General features: G+C 34.1%; 1 protein-coding gene across 3 annotated transcripts in view; it reads right to left on the bottom strand.

Annotated features, from left to right (window-relative positions):
- Positions 1-10,392, bottom strand: part of LOC132697907 (heterogeneous nuclear ribonucleoprotein C-like 1) — a 445,425-nt gene extending 435,033 nt beyond the window's left edge. For all 3 annotated transcript variants that reach the window (XM_060663660.1, XM_060663658.1, XM_060663659.1), the window contains exon 1: positions 10,210-10,392. The gene's annotated coding sequence lies outside the window, so the exon portion shown is untranslated. The remainder of the gene's footprint in view (positions 1-10,209) is intronic.
- Between the last annotated feature and the right edge of the window lie 1,654 nt (positions 10,393-12,046).

Here is a 12,046-nt window from a genome sequence, read left to right as displayed (position 1 = left end):
TTAATATTTTAACAATATCATTACGAATTACGGAATTTGAGATATGATCGTACCAGCTAAACTATTAATGAATTGACGTTTCTTGTGATAAATTTAGCAATATATAGGAGTACTGACTGAACGAATTTGATTGGCAACTGGAAATTCAAGGCAATATAAGAAATCTCTTATAACCTTATGTCATTACCATCGCTGCAAACCAGAAAAGTTCAGACGTAATTTGATTACATGAATTGGACCGGCGGGTTTTCGAAAAAATAGGAACCCCTAAACCAAATCGGTTGTTCCCAAACTGAAAAGCAATCAAAGGCTATGAAAAACGAGTAATCTCCTAAAAGCTTCATAAAATTCGACGCGACTGCCCAAGTTAAATAGCTACTCAATCGGGATTAAATCTTGGGATCGAGAATTTTTAAACAGCCATTTTTGAAAAATCGGCTCTCGAAAGTATTAGCCAGCCCGACTTTTTCGATGAACGAATCGGGTCAATGCGTATTTGTCTCCATTGAACGAGAGCAAAGCCCCCACAAATCTTAACTTATTCACGAGTTTTCGCTCACGAAGTAGATGTCAATCTCCGAATCACGCGGGAAGCAAGATGCAAAACTCGGTAAATTTTGCACGTAGTTCTGAAGCCCGTATTTGACTTGTTGCATATTTAATTCGGCCAGTAACTTCGTCTCTTACAACGAAATAATTTTAGCTGGGAGCTACGTTTGACCCTCTACCCCGTATGCCACGGACTGTAAATATTAGAGGACTCGAGAGCGATGCAAAGCTGCGACGTTGGAATTGCCAAACTGTGAAATTGCACGAAAATTGCAGTAGTTGGTAATTGACAATAAATAATTACTTAATGATGAATGGACGAAGCATACTTTATTTTCCCAGAAAAGAATATTTATTATCGCCCAAGCTTGCACAAATAAAGCACAACAAATTAAGACGATAAATCACATGTAAATATACTATGCTAAAGCACAATTAGAACCAAAACTATGAGTATACAATAAAAATAAAAATTGAAGACAGGTACATAATATAATTATCCGTCTACAGAATAAAATGCCTTTCCTGGGAGGGAATTTTTTACTTCGTTTCTAAGGAATTTTAATTCCTCAACATTTCTCAATTATGAGTACATGCTTACAAATTTTGATTTGGGTGGCGAATTAAAGGAGACTCGGAATTACCTCTATCAGTAATTGTCATAAAGGTTTGGGGTGAAACAATTTATAACTAAAATTTATAACTTCAGCAATGCTGAGAATTGAGAATTGAGAACAACTCGAAGTTTGACAGTATGAGTTCAGACATTCTGAAGTTAGTGACATTTATTTCCAAAATGCCAGTTTTAAAATCACTTTAACTATTTGTAACATAAGATTATTTCTCAAAATCTAAAATTTAATAATGCGATTACGGATTAATGGGTTCGTTGAAGTGCGCTGGATAAATTCCTGATGACCCTGTTTGAAAGAACAAACACAGATTAAAAAAAAACAATTGCAGCAACGAGTGGAAAGTATACAATCTCCCTTTTTAGTTCGTGAGATGTCGCACACATACACAATGGCAGCCAGAGCCTAATTTAGAATTTCAGAATAATCTACTGACACACAGTGCAATGAGGTCAGTCTTTGGCAGGCATAACGTCACACCATTTATTTATTTTCTTAATATCTATCTCATCCAATATTTATTATTAGCTAACCAAACCATAGTTGTATCATCTGCAAATAAAGTAAATCAACCTCTAATTGCAAGTTGTGTTAAATCAATAACGTAGATTAAAAAATTAAAAACAAACAAACAAAATTGGAAGGTGTGGGGTTAGGATTATTGTGTGTGCGGTCGATAGAACGGCGACGACGTGCTCATCAATGGCGGCGCACTCCTACATATGCAATCCCCCATATTCAGCATTCGAATGACGTCCGTCCTCGAATCCGATGGTTTCTATCCCCGGTGTTTGAGTACCTGATTCTCTCCACCTTCGCATGCTATAGCATTATACTACTTGGTTAGTCGTACCCCAGCTTTAATTTTTTAATTTTATTTATCGCTATTCTGCGATTAATTTATTACGACAGTTTCTTAAATACGTTTTATTTATTAAAGCTAATAATTAAATTAACCAACAATTGGCAGTTTTTTTTTATGAAAAATATACTTTTCCTTAGTTAATAAGTTGCCAAATAACGTAAGGATTCAATTTTTATCCGAAATGAGTTGTTACGTCAATTTTGCAAAGCTGTCATTACAAGTATGTGTGCTAGCACGTCAAATCATACTCAAGTTTCTTATTTGCAATGAAAAAATTAATCATCACTTTTGCTTTCTACAGAACCTTTTGAAGATGCAGTATCAGGCGAAGAGCACAGCTATAAACCAGGTATTATACTTTCTTATAATGCAATTAAAGGAGCAGTAGATCGCACTACAAAAATTGTTAAAAGATATCAACCTGAAAGGAACAACCCTGATACACCAAGAAATTTTTAGTAAAAGCACTTAAAAGACAAAGGTATGGTCTGTTCATAGATATAAGAAAGTGACCAATTAATTTTGAATGGGATTTTCCAAGCGTGGTCATTAACTATAATGCAACAATCGGAATTTAAATTCAGGTAAAATTGTGGTCCGTGATAGAAAACTACCTTATGGAAGTGTATTTAACAAATGGGTTTTTGATTTTAAAAAATTGACGAAAGGCAAGTTTTAGTGGAATCTTTTAGAATTCGGAAATGGCGACTGGAATATCTAGAAAAAAATAGGGTTTACAGAGAACAACAAAGGCCAATTATTTTCTTGGATGAAACCTGGTTCGACACTTATGATACCCCGGGAAAGGGTTGGGTTTACTCAACTGATAAGTGTAAAACAAACGCGTTATCAAAAAGAGCTAATAGAATAACTATTTTCAAAAATAGACTTTCTCTGTCTGCAAAAAATATTAAAGATTCTTCTCTGAAGAATGAAGACACCACCGCTGATTTATTTGAAGTTGGTTTAAAACCAAACTAGTTCCAAACATTCCTCATAATAACGTAATTGTAATGGACAATGCAAGTTATCACAGTAGGCAGTTGACTAAAACCCCTTCTTCATTATATTATACCAAAAACAATTAATCGAGGTTCTACAAAGCTTGAACCTACAAAAGGAATACGTCTGTGATAATTATGCAAAAACTCTAGCTTTAAGGCTTCCACCTAACCACTGTATATTTAATCCCATTGAACATGTTTGGCACCAACTGAAATCTGCCATTTGTCGTAACAATGTTTTTCCCCGTGTTAACTCCAATGTTCTCAAACTTATAGAAACCGAAGTTTTTAACATCCCTCCACAAAATTGAGCAAATTCTGTTAAAGATATAGAAAAAGAAGAACAATCGTATATCCTTATTGCAAATAATATAGAACCAATAATAATTAGAACAGGCGATGATAGTGATAGTGATACTAGTATGTTATGTGAATAATTTTAAGTAATTTAAGTAGGTAATAAAAATAATTTGTAATTTTATTTTAGATTTAAACATAAATACATATATAAATAAATAAATATTGTTTAGTATCTTTCCTAACAAAACCCCAAATAATAAATTCTAAACAAAGTACGGATCTTTTCGGCCATATTTCATTCTTTCCTTAATCCGTATCAGTTAGTCACTTTCTTATATCTATGAAGAGACTTTACCGCCTCTATTAGGGTTTGACTAAGGAGTATAAGATAGAGGGGAAGGTCGCGTACACTGTTAAGAATGCCATCTAATATTTGTGTCCAAGTACTAAAGTACTGTCATGGCGGTTTAAAGTAATGCGTCACAATGAAAATACTACAGTAGCTTGTAACGGATAACAGCAATTTATTTATATTTGAATAAAAAAAAATACAACTATTTCGACATATTTTTTTTACCTTTCAAAGTTTACATTGAATTAAACCGTACGTCCCGCCCGTTTTCCATTTTCATGACTGGACGCAATTACTAGAGGCGTTGAAACTCATATATGCTTTTTAACAGTGCCACTAATGGGAGCTTTCCCCTCTATCTTATACTTTTTGGGTTTGCCTTAATTGCCAATTGCAATTGCAGCCAGTATGAGAGAATTTCTTCAGCCATCTAGACTTTAATTGTATTTTTGGCCAAGTGTGGACATCATCTGTGGATATTGACAGCGTTTCCATGATTTTTGCTTGAAGAATGGCCATAGCATACCCCAATATGAGTTGAAACGATGACGCTGTCATTGCAAGGGGCATTTTAAATGCATACGCAATATTTTTATCAATTCCTGTAATTGCTTAGAGAGAAAAATGGCAAACAGACGAAAAGTATTGAAAAGGTCAATCAAACGATGTTGAAACTCCACCAAAACTATTATCTATTTACTAAAGCATAATTCAGTAACGTATGTGCATGATACGCTATACAAGAAACAATAATAAAATACAGTATACGTTTTTATATTACCCCATTTAGCAGGTTATTTATAGGTATATGCACATATAACAATATTTTAAGAAAAACGGAAAGCCAATTTAGATTTACAAATGCTTGGGCGTTGTTTTAAGCCACCTCCACTATTTATTTAAATTAAGTATATCGCAGTTCCTTTTAAATTAAACAGATTTCATTCAAAACAAACACGGTGTACAATATAAGTGTTTATTAACTGAGTTAATGCCAAGATATGTTGTAAACCTCATAATTTGAGCTACAAGATGGTTTACTTTTAAGAAGAAAAAATAACTTTTTGTCATTTTCTATACTAGATAATTTTTTGAAATTTTATTCACTCACATGTCCATCGCAATTGCTTTTGATATTTTGTTGATATTGAAATGACTCTTAATCTCAATTCTTATTTGCTTGTTTCTAAGGATTACTATTGCTTCTAATATTGGGGTCAAATGGCATATTATTAATTTCATTCTTGAATTCCATAACAAAAATTTCGAAGCAGTCAATTTTTATTAGTTTAAATAAAGATCACTTCGTCTTCTAGGTGGTATAATCGTAAGTACCTATTATCCTCAAATGTTAGCCCAAAAAGCAACATGTGTGGAAAAGTTTTCAACCCAATGCAGCTAATATTTGGGGGAAATATAGCTGGTTAACCCACGACACAAGCGACCGTAAACATTAATAATTCAGTCGCCGCACCCCTTTTTGACGGTCCATCAGGCTAATTATTTAGGATCCTGATTTTAACGAAGAAAAGAGTATGCCCGGGGTCGTCCGCTTTTTCCTAATGGGTTTATATATACCATTTACTTCAGCCGACTGGCAAATGGTCTAAACATATTTTAGTTAATTAACTTTAAATACCTTGCGAGTAAAATTACTATTTTCAAGGCATACTGAGTGTTTTTAAGGAGATCCATCCTGCATACATAAATTTGAGCTTCGTTAAGTTACCTATCGGATTTTACACTCTGTTACAATATTCTGATAATCTTATATCATATTTTTATACGCCTATTTGTCTATCAAATTTAGAACTTAGGAAAACAAGATCAATAATCATTGCCTTTATGTTTGAATTCCTAGAAAGCTGAAATTTCAGGAAAATGTATCTTCTCTCCTTTTTAAATAGGGTTCAAGACAATAATTTCTTGTTTCTATATATAATAGTGTGCACTAAAGGATATTTTTTATTTTTTTAATTCGCTTGATTCCAGAATTTCTGTAATTTCGTTGACGTGAATATCTTTAATTTCAAAGAGAATGCGCACTTTCATTACCGTATGGGCTGGTATTTATTTGAAAAGTAAATACGACAGTTCATTTTAAACATAAATATTTGCTAAATAAATATGCTGCTCGGATTTTAATCGATTTGAAACTATTTGAAGGTCTAACGGGAGCAACATATATATGATTATATACCTTTACGTGAGAGAGTAGTAGCGTTAGGAAAAACAAAAGCAATTATCTCGAGGGATAAATCACTGAAAAAAACGTGTACACTGAAATTATTTTTCGAAAAAAAAAGACAAAATTCCCTAGGCTGCTGAATTCTCGAAATTCCCGACAGCTTTACATGAATTACCCAAATATTAGTTAATAAATTTTGTTACTCTGCAAATGATGTGTTTTTAATAAAAAGAAGAATAATAAATGATGAACCAGTTTAAGTTAGCATTACAAAAATTAAAAAAAAAATTAACTACGTAGTAAAAAAAAGTATGATCAACCCTGGAACATCCTAGCAAGAGAAAAAAAATTGTTGACTGTGATATTTTCACTTTCCTATAACATTAGTGTTGGACCTTGCAAATTGCAAATTGCAAACCTCGTTTGCAAATTTTCAAGAAATAATATAAAGTATCAAATTGCATAACATGTTCATGAGTCATGTTTAGATCTAAAAACTGAAATTAAGTCTACCAGTAAAGCTTTATTAATCCTAAAAATACACCTCTTCTAGTTGAAATCTTTGAGGTCCAAGGTTGTATACCTAAGAAGTAAAATATATGTTTTTGACCAATTTTGGAATGTCCTCTTTCGCAGTCTATTTTTTCCATGTTTTTGAACATATTTCCTAGAAGCCTCAGTGCCTCGTCACGTATTTTTATTCCTCGAAATACCCTACAATGTTTTACAATACCTTGTAATTCCTTACTCCTTCAAAAAAATTTAAATTTTATTGAAGGAGTGGAATTGGTCAAGAATAAATTATAGCTTATGCTTATCTATATATGTATATTTGAACTTACCTTAAATTCTGTCACTGAACGATACGTTTTATATTAAATGAAAAGTTATAATCAAAATATTCTCTATTTATCTAGACCACGATGCTTATCTGTCGTTGGAAAAATTATAGCGTGAAAGAAAATGGACGTTTGAGTAGGTGATCACCTAATCCATTTTGTTATCCCTGCTAAATTACGCAATTCCATTATCGTAATGAAACTTTATATTTATTAGTAATACCGGAAAATTGATAGTAAAATATTTCTGACAATATGCTCGTAGCGGCACATGATTGATTCAACGTCACAACAAAACGGTTACATTGAAATATGGCTTATAGATAATGTCCCTATGTCATGTGAAAAATGTAAGTGACATAAATATTAACAATAAAAAAAAATAAGACAAAACTTTTATCAGCCATAACGTCCTCATCATTATGCTCATTTGCATATTTCTGAAATAATTTCATCAATATTTTTAAAACTTTTTGAACTTTGACAATTTTTAAATCCTAGATCACTTTTTTTTCTGTACGCACCAAATCTATGATATAGAATACTATAGATGATTAGAAATTTTTTAAGGTTTTTTTTTAAAACAACTGAGTCGGTTTAATGACTCCATTGAAAGTGGCGCAAATGAACTTGTACTTTAGTAAGAGTTTATTCTAAATATTTTTAATTAATCTTCAATTATAGATTATAAATCACCAACGGCCACAGCGACTTCTAAAATATTGGACATAGACTGGATAGAAATCGTTCATCAATCCTTATAATCGCGTTTTTCGAACTAAGAGAACAATGCAACAAATGATTTTATTCCGTGACAGCCCATTCATAGTGCTAATATTTGATCGTTTAGTCCTCGTTAACTGTCGATTACAATGTGTGGTTGAAATAAAAAAGAATTCGGATTAAGGCACTGAGAGATTAAATAGCTGTGGTTCTTTAGTACGAATTTTAATAGGAAAACATTAAGAATTTTTTATTAGGTCGTAACTGAAAGCTCAAATAATGACCTGAAAGGGTTTCATTTTACTAAGTGGAAAATAGCTTTTTGATACTTTATTTGAGTGGTTTGGTAGAATTATTCCATTATCGTTAGAGTTTAGATGTGACCGCGGCAGAGACATTAACTTAAAAATTTCAGGTCATTTTTTACACCAGTGAAACCACTTAGCAATGAATTACCGACACTAATGTGGCTGAATATGAAATTCCAAGCAAAAAATAATGTCCGTTTTGCCTGTGGGTTTTTTCATTGCATGGAAAGTTTCTTCGTTCCAGCAGACCAGTATCACCTGTCTTACGCGAACTAATGGATTCTGGTAAAGATAGGATAGGATCGAACGAGTTGTTTTTTCTCGGCATACTCAACATTTTAGCAGTTTTATTTATACAACTAGAAAATCAGTAGAAACCAAGTAGATCCGTTTCTATTTCCACTATTTCAAATTATCATAATGCCATTTTTTTTTTGCTTTGCATTTCTTTATTTTGTGGATTCTTAAGTTGTTTATAGGTGTACACTAAACACTCACTGAGACTTCAACATGTGTTGCTCTATCAATAAAAAATCATTCCCCTACCTAATACCATTCAGTTTTACTTGAAAGACTCAAATTTGCTTTTCCACTTGATCACTCTGGAAGAATCCATTTAATTATGTCGTTCGTCCTTCCTTTAGACCGTTCCGTAGAAAATAAGTATTACATTACATTACATTTTTCATATTCTCTTACTTACTCTACTTGGTAAATAGTTTGAACTATTGAATATTTGAATATTTCGTTCGTAAATTTCAACATACGGTATAGGTAAGCAATATGTCATCCTTCATCTCAAAACTCTTCATTACGAAGTCCTTTCATATGGTCAGACCCTTGCTGGCTGCTGGTAATAGTGTCCTTGTATCTAAAATGTTTTCTCTATCGACTTTTCAGCTGGCAATGACATTTTAATTTCCGATGTCCGCTTCAATCTTAAGCATCGTAAAATAATCCTTTGCCGCATCACTCTCATCGGGACTTATTAGTTTAATTATTACAGATTAAATGGTTATTCAATTTACTGTACAGTTATGGGAAATTCTATATCAATTTTGAGTGTTCAGCGCATAGCGTCGGATTTGATGGTAGTGTAACTATTTGTGTAGGAGGCTTTTTGAAAGTTTAAATAAATATTTATGATTTTTAAGCAATTTGAACTTAAATTTCGCCACCTGTGTACAAGAGTCATGAAATGTCTAGATAAAATACTAAATTAAAAAATTGCATTTGCAAAAATTAGGTTTTCACTTATTTAGCTTTGGTGGAACCGTTAAGATTGCTTTGCGCAAGTTAATTTTTATTTCAGATACGACACAGTCCTTTTCTCTTTTCCACAAATTGAAAATTCATTAAGTGTCTTTAAAATTCTAGGATACAAAACATCAGATTTGTGGAGAACGAAACAGGATTTATGAAGTATCTTAGAACCTCTCAAACTATTCTTATTTTTTAAGCTAAATTATCATGAAGCAACATTCAAATTGGTGACATAAAGTTAACTTGGTTTCCTATGTTAATCCTACCCATTATCAATTTGGATTCATTTATCAGCACAGATTACCGTTATGATTGAGTCCTATCGACTTGTTGATTGTGAGGAAAGGACATCGAAAAATCTTATAACCCAGAATCTCATTCCCAGGGTTTTTCTCCTGTTTGGTTAAGTAATCAAATTTATTTCACAAATCGTATGCTTCCTTCATAGAAACATCATGCAGATTTGTTCTGTGAATGTATAGCGCATAATATGGGAACATATGTATGGGTTCAAAAACCAGCAATAAGAATCTTAGTAGACGTTGACGACCTTGTCACTATTGTTACTGCAGGCATTTATGTACTTCAGGGTCTTCTCGTATTTTTCTTTGCAGTTCTCTCTGTGATCTATAAGTTCATGTTTCTAAATATTGCTCTTCTTTCCAATCTTAATACCCGAACCACGGAACATCTTTTTCCGAGATTTTACAATAAACATTTTCTTTATCCTGCTAAAAACGGCTACTTTATAAGCCAAAATCTGAGTTTGAGTGATAATTTTATACTACTGAAGCAGCTTGGTTTTCCTACTTTTAAAACCTTAGTTACTAGTAAATCTCATGGAACCCGCCTTTTTTTTGGTTTCAATTAATAAGACAAGTGTCCTTAGTTAAAATTTTCAACACTTTAAGTGTTAATGTTTCCCACTACTTTGAAGAGTCGATTTGCTCAATTAAATTTAATTAAATATAATGTGATGAAGTAAAATGTTGGACAAATTCTTTAAGGGTGTGTTTCCTTCTCAACTATAACTTTTGTGAACCATTATATATAGTTGCTTTGCAAACGTAAGAGCTGCTATTGTTGATAATAATTTTACGCCAGAAATCTCACTCACCGGCGTCGTACAAAATGATTGGAGCACACCAAAAACTTCGTTCGTTGTAAAGAGAAAATTTCGACTCACCCTAGCCCCGCAGATGTCCCTTTTCACCCCTCGAACGACGCTGAGCACTCTAGCAAGTCACTATTAGGAAAACGCGCGAAAAGTCACCAACGAAAACTTCGTGTCGAGTTCGTCAGTATCGTCGATCGCGTCGTCGATTCGGTGTCTGCGTCGCGACGCCCCTACGTCCAATCGTCAGAACGCGTTGCGGCAAACTAAAGAAAAACGTCGCCGTCGAGACGCGAACGATGGTAAACATCGCGCATCGCGACGCCGCCTCGGTCGATTTCGGGAACACTCGGTATCGCGACGAGGACAGGTGTGAGGAATGGAACAGGTGAAATTAGTGCAGTCAAACTGGTCTAACCGTAAGGGAGTTGGGATCTCCCGGACTTAAGGGCGCTGGGCAAAACGGCGGTAAATTGGGAAACTGGGTGGCAAATCCGGACAGACGTAAGCCCCCCACGAGATGAACTTGGAAGGGAACAATAATAATTTACTGGATGGGGCCGGTTTGTCTAACGCTATTAAAGACGCGAAAGTCATACTCGTCTACCTTTGGTATCTGCGGTACACTGCGAAACCGGGAAAAGCCTTCTCTAAGATTTTATATTTTAGCCAAATTTTTCAGTGTCATAAAAATGAACATTACAGCATATAACAGGTATGAAGATCTACCCCAGTCTATCAATATAGCCGAGATTTACGTGTTACTGTTGTATGGTCATGGGGACCTCAACAGATGGAGAAGCAGATCTTATCTCTTTGAGGGTGAGCTTGGGTTTGCTATTTGACCCCTGAGAAACATTGGCCACAATGGCGTAATATAATTGGGTGATTCCTGGATTCCTCCTGCGTCGGTTTTTGCGGAGTCGAACTTCCAAGCGCTTCTTCAACTCAAGTTTCCGTTAAGCTGTGAAGAAGCCAACAGGATGATTGGCGAAACGTTTGCAAGTTCGACTCAGAAGCAATCCAGAAGCTTTGTAAAAAGTAAATCGGGTTCCGTTGCATTGGAAAACTTTACCGGAACTGAGGCACTACAGGGTTCTAATGGCGGAATCCTCACGTCGGCACCAAAAGAGTCAATCTCAGTTGCTGAATCCTAACAACACACTGCCATATAAGAAGGTGGACCACTACAGCACATGTAGGCTATATTTAGAAAAGTACGTTTTCGTGTTGACTTCTATCTAATAACCTGTTTCGTCGACTGATCAATGATAGGAAATATTAACATGTAACCAGAATTTCGTGTTTCGAATATCGGTACAAATTTTGAGGTTTAACTTTTCAGCCATAAAGTGGACATTACGTCACAACAAGAAATGGTTTCAACAAACTAAATGCTTTAACAGATGGAGGTTTATGTACTGTATACTAATTTGTAGAGAGAGATATCTTTGTTATTTTTTTCTTTCTTCAACTTGATCGCCATGGACTTTGCAAATTGCAAAAGGCGAGAGGGAAGCAACACGTATGTTGACCTACCCTTTCTCTTCATTTCACTGAGTGGTCGGTGAAAGTTTGTCAAAAATTATATAGGAATGGATGTATACGATGATTAGTACTTCGACGATAGGGTTATTCCAGTGTCATGCGAAGCGAATTAATACAAGGAAATAGGGTAACACTTTTTCTCTCATCGCTAATATCCCATGTTATGTTGATAGATATACTAGGTTACTGGATTTTAAAAAACATTAAATTCAGAATATGAATGGAGAATAAAATGAAACTGAGGTACAAAACTGTCCAAAGGATTGTCCCATTGGCACGAAGCGTATTCGCTCAAAATGACTGAATTCTCTTTAACCTCATACAAATCGAATTTCATTGTGGAAAGGGAAGTTAATTTATC

The sequence above is a fragment of the Cylas formicarius genome, unplaced genomic scaffold (genome assembly GCF_029955315.1).
Source record: "Cylas formicarius isolate icCylForm1 unplaced genomic scaffold, icCylForm1.1 PGA_scaffold_2__14_contigs__length_35257938, whole genome shotgun sequence".
NCBI classification, from domain to species: domain Eukaryota; kingdom Metazoa; phylum Arthropoda; class Insecta; order Coleoptera; family Brentidae; genus Cylas; species Cylas formicarius.
This window is presented reverse-complemented; position numbering and strand designations above follow the sequence as displayed.